The sequence below is a fragment of the Pristiophorus japonicus genome, unplaced genomic scaffold, assembly GCF_044704955.1.
Source record: "Pristiophorus japonicus isolate sPriJap1 unplaced genomic scaffold, sPriJap1.hap1 HAP1_SCAFFOLD_30, whole genome shotgun sequence".
NCBI classification, from domain to species: Eukaryota; Metazoa; Chordata; class Chondrichthyes; family Pristiophoridae; genus Pristiophorus; species Pristiophorus japonicus.
Window position 1 is genome coordinate 11,331,474 of NW_027252779.1, and position 14,002 is coordinate 11,345,475.

The window sequence follows — 14,002 nt, forward strand, 5'->3', positions numbered from 1 at the left end:
CACCAAAGATATGTCCGCGCATCCGCAGCATCACGTGCGGGTAGGCATCCACTGAAATCTATTTCATTCTGTCCTTTTCTCGGGATTTTTCACTCTCGGTGCCGGGTGAACATTTCATTTAGTGTTTTTGTCCTGAACTGCAGTCTTTTGCCCATCTCCAGGCGACAGAACCGTTCTGGCTGTCTGTTCCTACTTTTGAGCATTTATGGGAACAGGCCTCCGGTTCATCGTTTATCAGCAAACCAAGAAACAGAAATAAACAGAAAGATGTGCCTCTCCACCCCGTCGGCAAGTAGCAATGACTGTTATTCCAAATAATTCCCAACCCTTGTGATTCTGTGTGGATTTGTGTCATTATAAAGATTTGATTTTCAACGTGATTAAAAACCGAATAAAAATTATGAAAAACACTGGAATGGCCCGTACGGGGATCGAACCCGCGACCTTGGCGTTATTAGCACCACGCTCTAACCAACTGAGCTAACCGGCCACAAGTTGTGTTAACGTTGCGTGAAAGCTCACTCTGCGGGGATTGTGTTTCCAACTCACACTGGATGACAGATTTGCTGCATAAACATTGAACGCATCACATCGCTTAAACATTGTTCACTGTTCATCTACAACACTGCGCAGAGTGTAAATAGAACGTAACAGAACGTAACAGCTTAATCTAAAAACAATTCATGTTGAAAATTATTATCACGCAACCGCTGAACAGCCCACTGTCCCGATATAAAATCAGCCACTACCCTTAGAATGAAGGGAACGCGAAATAACCAAAAATTGCTGAAACACGGGATTGAGCCATGAACCATCTGGATCTTCAGTCAAACGCCTTCCCAACTGAACTATTTCGGTCTGACAGTAAACGAAGCAAAGTTTTCTCACACCTTTTTGAAAGAAAACCTGACCCCGGAAGGAATTGCCCCACCCACTCTGTCATCGTTTCGGGGCAATGGGTCCAAAACACATCTCAGAGCTCAGGTTGTGTCAATGTAAAGTATAATGATACCGAAAATCTTAATGCTCATGTTCCGTTATCAGTGCCCACGATCCAGGCAATGGTCTTGTACACGTTCCTAAGTTCAAAATGTGTATTTTTTCGCACTGGCAATGAATTAACTGATATCTGTGCTGTGATCAACTAGGTTACTTAGGGTGATGTCGTGCAAGAACGTAATGGAAGCCTAATTATAACGGTAATTGTTCTCACACTGCAGTTAAATGTTGGCAAATTTACAGTGTCAATCAGCAATTCAATTCCACATGTTGATTTAATGTTCTGCTGAAGTGTTCATAACGAAACAAAGCTTGCACAACAGGCTCGATCTCACCGTCTTGAAGACACAGTGAAATATACTGGAGAGTTTATAACTGTTTGAGACTTAACAATACTGATGTTGAATATCGGTTAGATCAATCACTCCATGAATTCACTGCTGGGAAATTCAGAGCTTGTAAATTGCCTGTGAACGCTAAACATAGACACACAGTGAGCCAATGTGCAATATAGGAGGGGCCCAGGCCAAATGAATGCTCGGGATAAGTTATCAGTGGCCATGGCCCAGGCATTCACTGATTCCAGTCTTGCAGACGTTGCTAAGTTTAAAATGCTGAATATTTCCACACTGGCAATGCATTGACAGATGGTAAGCTAGAGTGATGTGCCGCAAAAATGTACACGGAAGGCTAAAGTTAGCCATGATTGGCAACATTTACGGTGTCAATCAGCACCAGTTGAGCGAGAGCGAGATCTCCTCATTTACTGCTGACTTTGAAACGGAAGGCACAGAAGTGTGTGCTGTATCACTACAACGAATGATGCGCTGCTGATGGTTGGGGCAGCAAGAGTGCAGTGAGCTGTGAATTTGTTCAAGAACAGCCTTGCAGGTCAAACGGCCGAAAATACAATGTTCCCTGACCGGGAATCGAACCCGGGCCGCAGCGGTGAAAGCGCCGAAACCTAACCACTAAACCACCAGGGAAGCTGCTACACATTTGCTTGCCAACAAGCAGACCCACACAGTCTTTCCTGCTTGCTCCTTCCAAAGTCTCACCACTTTCGCGCCAGGTAAAACTGTTCGGAGCAAATGGCATTTTTTGTGGAGAACACCAAAGATATGTCCGCGCATCCGCAGCATCACGTGCGGGTAGGCATCCACTGAAATCTATTTCATTCTGTCCTTTTCTCGGGATTTTTCACTCTCGGTGCCGGGTGAACATTTCATTTAGTGTTTTTGTCCTGAACTACAGTCTTTTGCCCATCTCCAGGCGACAGAACCGTTCTGGCTGTCTGTTCCTACTTTTGAGCATTTACGGGAACAGGCCTCCGGTTCATCGTTTATCAGCAAACCAAGAAACAGAAATAAACAGAAAGATGTGCCTCTCCACCCCGTCGGCAAGTAGCAATGACTGTTATTCCAAATAATTCCCAACCCTTGTGATTCTGTGTGGATTTGTTTCATTATAAAGATTTGATTTTCAACGTGACTAAAACACCGAATAAAAATTATGAAAAACACTGGAATGGCCCGTACGGGGATCGAACCCGCGACCTTGGCGTTATTAGCACCACGCTCTAACCAACTGAGCTAACCGGCCACAAGTTGTGTTAACGTTGCGTGAAAGCTCACTCTGCGGGGATTGTGTTTCCAACTCACACTGGATGACAGATTTACTGCATAAACATTGAACGCATCACATCGCTTAAACATTGTTCACTGTTCATCTACAACACTGCGCAGAGTGTAAATAGAACGTAACAGAACGTAACAGCTTAATCTAAAAACAATTCATGTTGAAAATTATTATCACGCAACCGCTGAACAGCCCACTGTCCCGATATAAAATCAGCCACTACCCTTAGAATGAAGGGAACGCGAAATAACCAAAAATTGCTGAAACACGGGATTGAGCCATGAACCATCTGGATCTTCAGTCAAACGCCTTCCCAACTGAACTATTTCGGTCTGACAGTGAACCAAGCAAAGTTTTCTCACACCTTTTTGAAAGAAAACCTGACCCCGGAAGGAATTGCCCCACCCACTCTGTCCTCGTTTCGGGGCAATGGGTCCAAAACACATCTCAGAGCTCAGGTTGTGTCAATGTAAAGTATAATGATACCGAAAATCTTAATGCTCATGTTCCGTTATCAGTGCCCACGATCCAGGCAATGGTCTTGTACACGTTGCTAAGTTCAAAATGTGTATTTTTTCGCACTGGCAATGAATTAACTGATATCTGTGCTGTGATCAACTAGGTTACTTAGGGTGATGTCGTGCAAGAACGTAATGGAAGCCTAATTATAACGGTGATTGTTGTCACACTGCAGTTAAATGTTGGCAAATTTACAGTGTCAATCAGCAATTCAATTCCACATGTTGATTTAATGTTCTGCTGAAGTGATCATAAAGAAACAAAGCTTGCACAACAGGCTCGATCTCACCGTCTTGAAGACACAGTGAAATATACTGGAGAGTTTATAACTGTTTGAGACTTAACAATACTGATGTTGAATATCGGTTAGATCAATCACTCCATGAATTCACTGCTGGGAAATTCAGAACTTGTAAATTGCCTGTGAACGCTAAACATAGACACACAGTGAGCCAATGTGCAATATAGGAGGGGCCCAGGCCAAATGAATGCTCGGGATAAGTTATCAGTGGCTATGGCCCAGGCATTCACTGATTCCAGTCTTGCAGACGTTGCTAAGTTTAAAATGCTGAATATTTCCACACTGGCAATGCATTGACAGATGGTAAGCTAGAGTGATGTGCCGCAAAAATGTACACGGAAGGCTAAAGTTAGCCATGATCGGCAACATTTACGGTGTCAATCAGCACCAGTTGAGCGAGAGCGAGATCTCCTCATTTACTGCTGACTTTGAAACGGAAGGCACAGAAGTGTGTGCTGTATCACGACAACGAATGATGCGCTGCTGATGTGGTTGGGGCAGCAAGAGTGCAGTGAGCTGTGAATTTGTTCAAGAACAGCCATGCAGGTCAAACGGCCGAAAATACAATGTTCCCTGACCGGGAATCGAACCCGGGCCGCAGCGGTGAAAGCGCCGAAACCTAACCACTAAACCACCAGGGAAGCTGCTACACATTTGCTTGCCAACAAGCAGACCCACACAGTCTTTCCTGCTTGCTCCTTCCAAAGTCTCACCACTTTCGCGCCAGGTAAAACTGTTCGGAGCAAATGGCATTTTTTGTGGAGAACACCAAAGATATGTCCGCGCATCCGCAGCATCACGTGCGGGTAGGCATCCACTGAAATCTATTTCATTCTGTCCTTTTCTCGGGATTTTTCACTCTCGGTGCCGGGTGAACATTTCATTTAGTGTTTTTGTCCTGAACTGCAGTCTTTTGCCCATCTCCAGGCGACAGAACCGTTCTGGCTGTCTGTTCCTACTTTTGAGCATTTATGGGAACAGGCCTCCGGTTCATCGTTTATCAGCAAACCAAGAAACAGAAATAAACAGAAAGATGTGCCTCTCCACCCCGTCGGCAAGTAGCAATGACTGTTATTCCAAATAATTCCCAACCCTTGTGATTCTGTGTGGATTTGTTTCATTATAAAGATTTGATTTTCAACGTGATTAAAAACCGAATAAAAATTATGAAAAACACTGGAATGGCCCGTACGGGGATCGAACCCGCGACCTTGGCGTTATTAGCACCACGCTCTAACCAACTGAGCTAACCGGCCACAAGTTGTGTTAACGTTGCGTGAAAGCTCACTCTGCGGGGATTGTGTTTCCAACTCACACTGGATGACAGATTTGCTGCATAAACATTGAACGCATCACATCGCTTAAACATTGTTCACTGTTCATCTACAACACTGCGCAGAGTGTAAATAGAACGTAACAGAACGTAACAGCTTAATCTAAAAACAATTCATGTTGAAAATTATTATCACGCAACCGCTGAACAGCCCACTGTCCCGATATAAAATCAGCCACTACCCTTAGAATGAAGGGAACGCGAAATAACCAAAAATTGCTGAAACACGGGATTGAGCCATGAACCATCTGGATCTTCAGTCAAACGCCTTCCCAACTGAACTATTTCGGTCTGACAGTAAACGAAGCAAAGTTTTCTCACACCTTTTTGAAAGAAAACCTGACCCCGGAAGGAATTGCCCCACCCACTCTGTCATCGTTTCGGGGCAATGGGTCCAAAACACATCTCAGAGCTCAGGTTGTGTCAATGTAAAGTATAATGATACCGAAAATCTTAATGCTCATGTTCCGTTATCAGTGCCCACGATCCAGGCAATGGTCTTGTACACGTTCCTAAGTTCAAAATGTGTATTTTTTCGCACTGGCAATGAATTAACTGATATCTGTGCTGTGATCAACTAGGTTACTTAGGGTGATGTCGTGCAAGAACGTAATGGAAGCCTAATTATAACGGTGATTGTTCTCACACTGCAGTTAAATGTTGGCAAATTTACAGTGTCAATCAGCAATTCAATTCCACATGTTGATTTAATGTTCTGCTGAAGTGTTCATAAAGAAACAAAGCTTGCACAACAGGCTCGATCTCACCGTCTTGAAGACACAGTGAAATATACTGGAGAGTTTATAACTGTTTGAGACTTAACAATACTGATGTTGAATATCGGTTAGATCAATCACTCCATGAATTCACTGCTGGGAAATTCAGAGCTTGTAAATTGCCTGTGAACGCTAAACATAGACACACAGTGAGCCAATGTGCAATCTAGGAGGGGCCCAGGCCAAATGAATGCTCGGGATAAGTTATCAGTGGCCATGGCCCAGGCATTCACTGATTCCAGTCTTGCAGACGTTGCTAAGTTTAAAATGCTGAATATTTCCACACTGGCAATGCATTGACAGATGGTAAGCTAGAGTGATGTGCCGCAAAAATGTACACGGAAGGCTAAAGTTAGCCATGATTGGCAACATTTACGGTGTCAATCAGCACCAGTTGAGCGAGAGCGAGATCTCCTCATTTACTGCTGACTTTGAAACGGAAGGCACAGAAGTGTGTGCTGTATCACTACAACGAATGATGCGCTGCTGATGGTTGGGGCAGCAAGAGTGCAGTGAGCTGTGAATTTGTTCAGGAACAGCCTTGCAGGTCAAACGGCCGAAAATACAATGTTCCCTGACCGGGAATCGAACCCGGGCCGCAGCGGTGAAAGCGCCGAAACCTAACCACTAAACCACCAGGGAAGCTGCTACACATTTGCTTGCCAACAAGCAGACCAACACAGTCTTTCCTGCTTGCTCCTTCCAAAGTCTCACCACTTTCGCGCCAGGTAAAACTGTTCGGAGCAAATGGCATTTTTAGTGGAGAACACCAAAGATATGTCCGCGCATCCGCAGCATCACGTGCGGGTAGGCATCCACTGAAATCTATTTCATTCTGTCCTTTTCTCGGGATTTTTCACTCTCGGTGCCGGGTGAACATTTCATTTAGTGTTTTTGTCCTGAACTGCAGTCTTTTGCCCATCTCCAGGCGACAGAACCGTTCTGGCTGTCTGTTCCTACTTTTGAGCATTTACGGGAACAGGCCTCCGGTTCATCGTTTATCAGCAAACCAAGAAACAGAAATAAACAGAAAGATGTGCCTCTCCACCCCGTCGGCAAGTAGCAATGACTGTTATTCCAAATAATTCCCAACCCTTGTGATTCTGTGTGGATTTGTTTCATTATAAAGATTTGATTTTCAACGTGACTAAAACACCGAATAAAAATTATGAAAAACACTGGAATGGCCCGTACGGGGATCGAACCCGCGACCTTGGCGTTATTAGCACCACGCTCTAACCAACTGAGCTAACCGGCCACAAGTTGTGCTAACGTTGCGTGAAAGCTCACTCTGCGGGGATTGTGTTTCCAACTCACACTGGATGACAGATTTACTGCATAAACATTGAACGCATCACATCGCTTAAACATTGTTCACTGTTCATCTACAACACTGCGCAGAGTGTAAATAGAACGTAACAGAACGTAACAGCTTAATCTAAAAACAATTCATGTTGAAAATTATTATCACGCAACCGCTGAACAGCCCACTGTCCCGATATAAAATCAGCCACTACCCTTAGAATGAAGGGAACGCGAAATAACCAAAAATTGCTGAAACACGGGATTGAGCCATGAACCATCTGGATCTTCAGTCAAACGCCTTCCCAACTGAACTATTTCGGTCTGACAGTAAACGAAGCAAAGTTTTCTCACACCTTTTTGAAAGAAAACCTGACCCCGGAAGGAATTGCCCCACCCACTCTGTCCTCGTTTCGGGGCAATGGGTCCAAAACACATCTCAGAGCTCAGGTTGTGTCAATGTAAAGTATAATGATACCGAAAATCTTAATGCTCATGTTCCGTTATCAGTGCCCACGATCCAGGCAATGGTCTTGTACACGTTGCTAAGTTCAAAATGTGTATTTTTTCGCACTGGCAATGAATTAACTGATATCTGTGCTGTGATCAACTAGGTTACTTAGGGTGATGTCGTGCAAGAACGTAATGGAAGCCTAATTATAACGGTGATTGTTGTCACACTGCAGTTAAATGTTGGCAAATTTACAGTGTCAATCAGCAATTCAATTCCACATGTTGATTTAATGTTCTGCTGAAGTGTTCATAAAGAAACAAAGCTTGCACAACAGGCTCGATCTCACCGTCTTGAAGACACAGTGAAATATACTGGAGAGTTTATAACTGTTTGAGAATTAACAATACTGATGTTGAATATCGGTTAGATCAATCACTCCATGAATTCACTGCTGGGAAATTCAGAGCTTGTAAATTGCCTGTGAACGCTAAACATAGACACACAGTGAGCCAATGTGCAATCTAGGAGGGGCCCAGGCCAAATGAATGCTCGGGATAAGTTATCAGTGGCCATGGCCCAGGCATTCACTGATTCCAGTCTTGCAGACGTTGCTAAGTTTAAAATGCTGAATATTTCCACACTGGCAATGCATTGACAGATGGTAAGCTAGAGTGATGTGCCGCAAAAATGTACACGGAAGGCTAAAGTTAGCCATGATTGGCAACATTTACGGTGTCAATCAGCACCAGTTGAGCGAGAGCGAGATCTCCTCATTTACTGCTGACTTTGAAACGGAAGGCACAGAAGTGTGTGCTGTATCACTACAACGAATGATGCGCTGCTGATGGTTGGGGCAGCAAGAGTGCAGTGAGCTGTGAATTTGTTCAGGAACAGCCTTGCAGGTCAAACGGCCGAAAATACAATGTTCCCTGACCGGGAATCGAACCCGGGCCGCAGCGGTGAAAGCGCCGAAACCTAACCACTAAACCACCAGGGAAGCTGCTACACATTTGCTTGCCAACAAGCAGACCAACACAGTCTTTCCTGCTTGCTCCTTCCAAAGTCTCACCACTTTCGCGCCAGGTAAAACTGTTCGGAGCAAATGGCATTTTTAGTGGAGAACACCAAAGATATGTCCGCGCATCCGCAGCATCACGTGCGGGTAGGCATCCACTGAAATCTATTTCATTCTGTCCTTTTCTCGGGATTTTTCACTCTCGGTGCCGGGTGAACATTTCATTTAGTGTTTTTGTCCTGAACTGCAGTCTTTTGCCCATCTCCAGGCGACAGAACCGTTCTGGCTGTCTGTTCCTACTTTTGAGCATTTACGGGAACAGGCCTCCGGTTCATCGTTTATCAGCAAACCAAGAAACAGAAATAAACAGAAAGATGTGCCTCTCCACCCCGTCGGCAAGTAGCAATGACTGTTATTCCAAATAATTCCCAACCCTTGTGATTCTGTGTGGATTTGTTTCATTATAAAGATTTGATTTTCAACGTGACTAAAACACCGAATAAAAATTATGAAAAACACTGGAATGGCCCGTACGGGGATCGAACCCGCGACCTTGGCGTTATTAGCACCACGCTCTAACCAACTGAGCTAACCGGCCACAAGTTGTGCTAACGTTGCGTGAAAGCTCACTCTGCGGGGATTGTGTTTCCAACTCACACTGGATGACAGATTTACTGCATAAACATTGAACGCATCACATCGCTTAAACATTGTTCACTGTTCATCTACAACACTGCGCAGAGTGTAAATAGAACGTAACAGAACGTAACAGCTTAATCTAAAAACAATTCATGTTGAAAATTATTATCACGCAACCGCTGAACAGCCCACTGTCCCGATATAAAATCAGCCACTACCCTTAGAATGAAGGGAACGCGAAATAACCAAAAATTGCTGAAACACGGGATTGAGCCATGAACCATCTGGATCTTCAGTCAAACGCCTTCCCAACTGAACTATTTCGGTCTGACAGTAAACGAAGCAAAGTTTTCTCACACCTTTTTGAAAGAAAACCTGACCCCGGAAGGAATTGCCCCACCCACTCTGTCCTCGTTTCGGGGCAATGGGTCCAAAACACATCTCAGAGCTCAGGTTGTGTCAATGTAAAGTATAATGATACCGAAAATCTTAATGCTCATGTTCCGTTATCAGTGCCCACGATCCAGGCAATGGTCTTGTACACGTTGCTAAGTTCAAAATGTGTATTTTTTCGCACTGGCAATGAATTAACTGATATCTGTGCTGTGATCAACTAGGTTACTTAGGGTGATGTCGTGCAAGAACGTAATGGAAGCCTAATTATAACGGTGATTGTTGTCACACTGCAGTTAAATGTTGGCAAATTTACAGTGTCAATCAGCAATTCAATTCCACATGTTGATTTAATGTTCTGCTGAAGTGTTCATAAAGAAACAAAGCTTGCACAACAGGCTCGATCTCACCGTCTTGAAGACACAGTGAAATATACTGGAGAGTTTATAACTGTTTGAGAATTAACAATACTGATGTTGAATATCGGTTAGATCAATCACTCCATGAATTCACTGCTGGGAAATTCAGAGCTTGTAAATTGCCTGTGAACGCTAAACATAGACACACAGTGAGCCAATGTGCAATATAGGAGGGGCCCAGGCCAAATGAATGCTCGGGATAAGTTATCAGTGGCCATGGCCCAGGCATTCACTGATTCCAGTCTTGCAGACGTTGCTAAGTTTAAAATGCTGAATATTTCCACACTGGCAATGCATTGACAGATGGTAAGCTAGAGTGATGTGCCGCAAAAATGTACACGGAAGGCTAAAGTTAGCCATGATTGGCAACATTTACGGTGTCAATCAGCACCAGTTGAGCGAGAGCGAGATCTCCTCATTTACTGCTGACTTTGAAACGGAAGGCACAGAAGTGTGTGCTGTATCACTACAACGAATGATGCGCTGCTGATGGTTGGGGCAGCAAGAGTGCAGTGAGCTGTGAATTTGTTCAAGAACAGCCTTGCAGGTCAAACGGCCGAAAATACAATGTTCCCTGACCGGGAATCGAACCCGGGCCGCAGCGGTGAAAGCGCCGAAACCTAACCACTAAACCACCAGGGAAGCTGCTACACATTTGCTTGCCAACAAGCAGACCAACACAGTCTTTCCTGCTTGCTCCTTCCAAAGTCTCACCACTTTCGCGCCAGGTAAAACTGTTCGTAGCAAATGGCATTTTTTGTGGAGAACACCAAAGATATGTCCGCGCATCCGCAGCATCACGTGCGGGTAGGCATCCACTGAAATCTATTTCATTCTGTCCTTTTCTCGGGATTTTTCACTCTCGGTGCCGGGTGAACATTTCATTTAGTGTTTTTGTCCTGAACTGCAGTCTTTTGCCCATCTCCAGGCGACAGAACCGTTCTGGCTGTCTGTTCCTACTTTTGAGCATTTACGGGAACAGGCCTCCGGTTCATCGTTTATCAGCAAACCAAGAAACAGAAATAAACAGAAAGATGTGCCTCTCCACCCCGTCGGCAAGTAGCAATGACTGTTATTCCAAATAATTCCCAACCCTTGTGATTCTGTGTGGATTTGTTTCATTATGAAGATTTGATTTTCAACGTGATTAAAAACCGAATAAAAATTATGAAAAACACTGGAATGGCCCGTACGGGGATCGAACCCGCGACCTTGGCGTTATTAGCACCACGCTCTAACCAACTGAGCTAACCGGCCACAAGTTGTGTTAACGTTGCGTGAAAGCTCACTCTGCGGGGATTGTGTTTCCAACTCACACTGGATGACAGATTTACTGCATAAACATTGAACGCATCACATCGCTTAAACATTGTTCACTGTTCATCTACAACACTGCGCAGAGTGTAAATAGAACGTAACAGAACGTAACAGCTTAATCTAAAAACAATTCATGTTGAAAATTATTATCACGCAACCGCTGAACAGCCCACTGTCCCGATATAAAATCAGCCACTACCCTTAGAATGAAGGGAACGCGAAATAACCAAAAATTGCTGAAACACGGGATTGAGCCATGAACCATCTGGATCTTCAGTCAAACGCCTTCCCAACTGAACTATTTCGGTCTGACAGTGAACGAAGCAAAGTTTTCTCACACCTTTTTGAAAGAAAACCTGACCCCGGAAGGAATTGCCCCACCCACTCTGTCCTCGTTTCGGGGCAATGGGTCCAAAACACATCTCAGAGCTCAGGTTGTGTCAATGTAAAGTATAATGATACCGAAAATCTTAATGCTCATGTTCCGTTATCAGTGCCCACGATCCAGGCAATGGTCTTGTACACGTTGCTAAGTTCAAAATGTGTATTTTTTCGCACTGGCAATGAATTAACTGATATCTGTGCTGTGATCAACTAGGTTACTTAGGGTGATGTCGTGCAAGAACGTAATGGAAGCCTAATTATAACGGTGATTGTTGTCACACTGCAGTTAAATGTTGGCAAATTTACAGTGTCAATCAGCAATTCAATTCCACATGTTGATTTAATGTTCTGCTGAAGTGTTCATAAAGAAACAAAGCTTGCACAACAGGCTCGATCTCACCGTCTTGAAGACACAGTGAAATATACTGGAGAGTTTATAACTGTTTGAGAATTAACAATACTGATGTTGAATATCGGTTAGATCAATCACTCCATGAATTCACTGCTGGGAAATTCAGAGCTTGTAAATTGCCTGTGAACGCTAAACATAGACACACAGTGAGCCAATGTGCAATATAGGAGGGGCCCAGGCCAAATGAATGCTCGGGATAAGTTATCAGTGGCCATGGCCCAGGCATTCACTGATTCCAGTCTTGCAGACGTTGCTAAGTTTAAAATGCTGAATATTTCCACACTGGCAATGCATTGACAGATGGTAAGCTAGAGTGATGTGCCGCAAAAATGTACACGGAAGGCTAAAGTTAGCCATGATCGGCAACATTTACGGTGTCAATCAGCACCAGTTGAGCGAGAGCGAGATCTCCTCATTTACTGCTGACTTTGAAACGGAAGGCACAGAAGTGTGTGCTGTATCACTACAACGAATGATGCGCTGCTGATGGTTGGGGCAGCAAGAGTGCAGTGAGCTGTGAATTTGTTCAAGAACAGCCTTGCAGGTCAAACGGCCGAAAATACAATGTTCCCTGACCGGGAATCGAACCCGGGCCGCAGCGGTGAAAGCGCCGAAACCTAACCACTAAACCACCAGGGAAGCTGCTACACATTTGCTTGCCAACAAGCAGACCCACACAGTCTTTCCTGCTTGCTCCTTCCAAAGTCTCACCACTTTCGCGCCAGGTAAAACTGTTCGGAGCAAATGGCATTTTTTGTGGAGAACACCAAAGATATGTCCGCGCATCCGCAGCATCACGTGCGGGTAGGCATCCACTGAAATCTATTTCATTCTGTCCTTTTCTCGGGATTTTTCACTCTCGGTGCCGGGTGAACATTTCATTTAGTGTTTTTGTCCTGAACTACAGTCTTTTGCCCATCTCCAGGCGACAGAACCGTTCTGGCTGTCTGTTCCTACTTTTGAGCATTTACGGGAACAGGCCTCCGGTTCATCGTTTATCAGCAAACCAAGAAACAGAAATAAACAGAAAGATGTGCCTCTCCACCCCGTCGGCAAGTAGCAATGACTGTTATTCCAAATAATTCCCAACCCTTGTGATTCTGTGTGGATTTGTTTCATTATAAAGATTTGATTTTCAACGTGATTAAAAACCGAATAAAAATTATGAAAAACACTGGAATGGCCCGTACGGGGATCGAACCCGCGACCTTGGCGTTATTAGCACCACGCTCTAACCAACTGAGCTAACCGGCCACAAGTTGTGTTAACGTTGCGTGAAAGCTCACTCTGCGGGGATTGTGTTTCCAACTCACACTGGATGACAGATTTACCTCATAAACATTGAACGCATCACATCGCTTAAACATTGTTCACTGTTCATCTACAACACTGCGCAGAGTGTAAATAGAACGTAACAGAACGTAACAGCTTAATCTAAAAACAATTCATGTTGAAAATTATTATCACGCAACCGCTGAACAGCCCACTGTCCCGATATAAAATCAGCCACTACCCTTAGAATGAAGGGAACGCGAAATAACCAAAAATTGCTGAAACACGGGATTGAGCCATGAACCATCTGGATCTTCAGTCAAACGCCTTCCCAACTGAACTATTTCGGTCTGACAGTAAACGAAGCAAAGTTTTCTCACACCTTTTTGAAAGAAAACCTGACCCCGGAAGGAATTGCCCCACCCACTCTGTCCTCGTTTCGGGGCAATGGGTCCAAAACACATCTCAGAGCTCAGGTTGTGTCAATGTAAAGTATAATGATACCGAAAATCTTAATGCTCATGTTCCGTTATCAGTGCCCACGATCCAGGCAATGGTCTTGTACACGTTGCTAAGTTCAAAATGTGTATTTTTTCGCACTGGCAATGAATTAACTGATATCTGTGCTGTGATCAACTATGTTACTTAGGGTGATGTCGTGCAAGAACGTAATGGAAGCCTAATTATAACGGTGATTGTTGTCACACTGCAGTTAAATGTTGGCAAATTTACAGTGTCAATCAGCAATTCAATTCCACATGTTGATTTAATGTTCTGCTGAAGTGTTCATAAAGAAACAAAGCTTGCACAACAGGCTCGATCTCACCGT

The 14,002-nt window shown here is 44.2% G+C and overlaps 13 non-coding genes across 13 annotated transcripts; all 13 read right to left on the minus strand.

The window, feature by feature from the left end:
- Positions 1-416: 416 nt before the first annotated feature.
- On the minus strand, positions 417-490 carry trnai-aau (transfer RNA isoleucine (anticodon AAU)). The gene has a single exon. It is a non-coding gene; the product is annotated as a tRNA-Ile (tRNA).
- A 1,423-nt stretch (positions 491-1,913) lies between these two features.
- Positions 1,914-1,985, minus strand: trnae-uuc (transfer RNA glutamic acid (anticodon UUC)). The gene has a single exon. It is a non-coding gene; the product is annotated as a tRNA-Glu (tRNA).
- A 542-nt stretch (positions 1,986-2,527) lies between these two features.
- On the minus strand, positions 2,528-2,601 carry trnai-aau (transfer RNA isoleucine (anticodon AAU)). The gene has a single exon. It is a non-coding gene; the product is annotated as a tRNA-Ile (tRNA).
- Positions 2,602-4,026: 1,425 nt separating this feature from the next.
- trnae-uuc (transfer RNA glutamic acid (anticodon UUC)) lies at positions 4,027-4,098 on the minus strand. The gene has a single exon. It is a non-coding gene; the product is annotated as a tRNA-Glu (tRNA).
- Positions 4,099-4,639: 541 nt separating this feature from the next.
- Positions 4,640-4,713, minus strand: trnai-aau (transfer RNA isoleucine (anticodon AAU)). The gene has a single exon. It is a non-coding gene; the product is annotated as a tRNA-Ile (tRNA).
- Positions 4,714-6,136: 1,423 nt separating this feature from the next.
- On the minus strand, positions 6,137-6,208 carry trnae-uuc (transfer RNA glutamic acid (anticodon UUC)). Its single transcript has one exon. It is a non-coding gene; the product is annotated as a tRNA-Glu (tRNA).
- Positions 6,209-6,750: 542 nt separating this feature from the next.
- trnai-aau (transfer RNA isoleucine (anticodon AAU)) lies at positions 6,751-6,824 on the minus strand. The gene has a single exon. It is a non-coding gene; the product is annotated as a tRNA-Ile (tRNA).
- Positions 6,825-8,247: 1,423 nt separating this feature from the next.
- trnae-uuc (transfer RNA glutamic acid (anticodon UUC)) lies at positions 8,248-8,319 on the minus strand. The gene has a single exon. It is a non-coding gene; the product is annotated as a tRNA-Glu (tRNA).
- Positions 8,320-8,861: 542 nt separating this feature from the next.
- On the minus strand, positions 8,862-8,935 carry trnai-aau (transfer RNA isoleucine (anticodon AAU)). The gene has a single exon. It is a non-coding gene; the product is annotated as a tRNA-Ile (tRNA).
- A 1,423-nt stretch (positions 8,936-10,358) lies between these two features.
- trnae-uuc (transfer RNA glutamic acid (anticodon UUC)) lies at positions 10,359-10,430 on the minus strand. The gene has a single exon. It is a non-coding gene; the product is annotated as a tRNA-Glu (tRNA).
- A 541-nt stretch (positions 10,431-10,971) lies between these two features.
- trnai-aau (transfer RNA isoleucine (anticodon AAU)) lies at positions 10,972-11,045 on the minus strand. Its single transcript has one exon. It is a non-coding gene; the product is annotated as a tRNA-Ile (tRNA).
- Positions 11,046-12,468: 1,423 nt separating this feature from the next.
- Positions 12,469-12,540, minus strand: trnae-uuc (transfer RNA glutamic acid (anticodon UUC)). Its single transcript has one exon. It is a non-coding gene; the product is annotated as a tRNA-Glu (tRNA).
- Positions 12,541-13,081: 541 nt separating this feature from the next.
- On the minus strand, positions 13,082-13,155 carry trnai-aau (transfer RNA isoleucine (anticodon AAU)). Its single transcript has one exon. It is a non-coding gene; the product is annotated as a tRNA-Ile (tRNA).
- Positions 13,156-14,002: the final 847 nt, after the last annotated feature.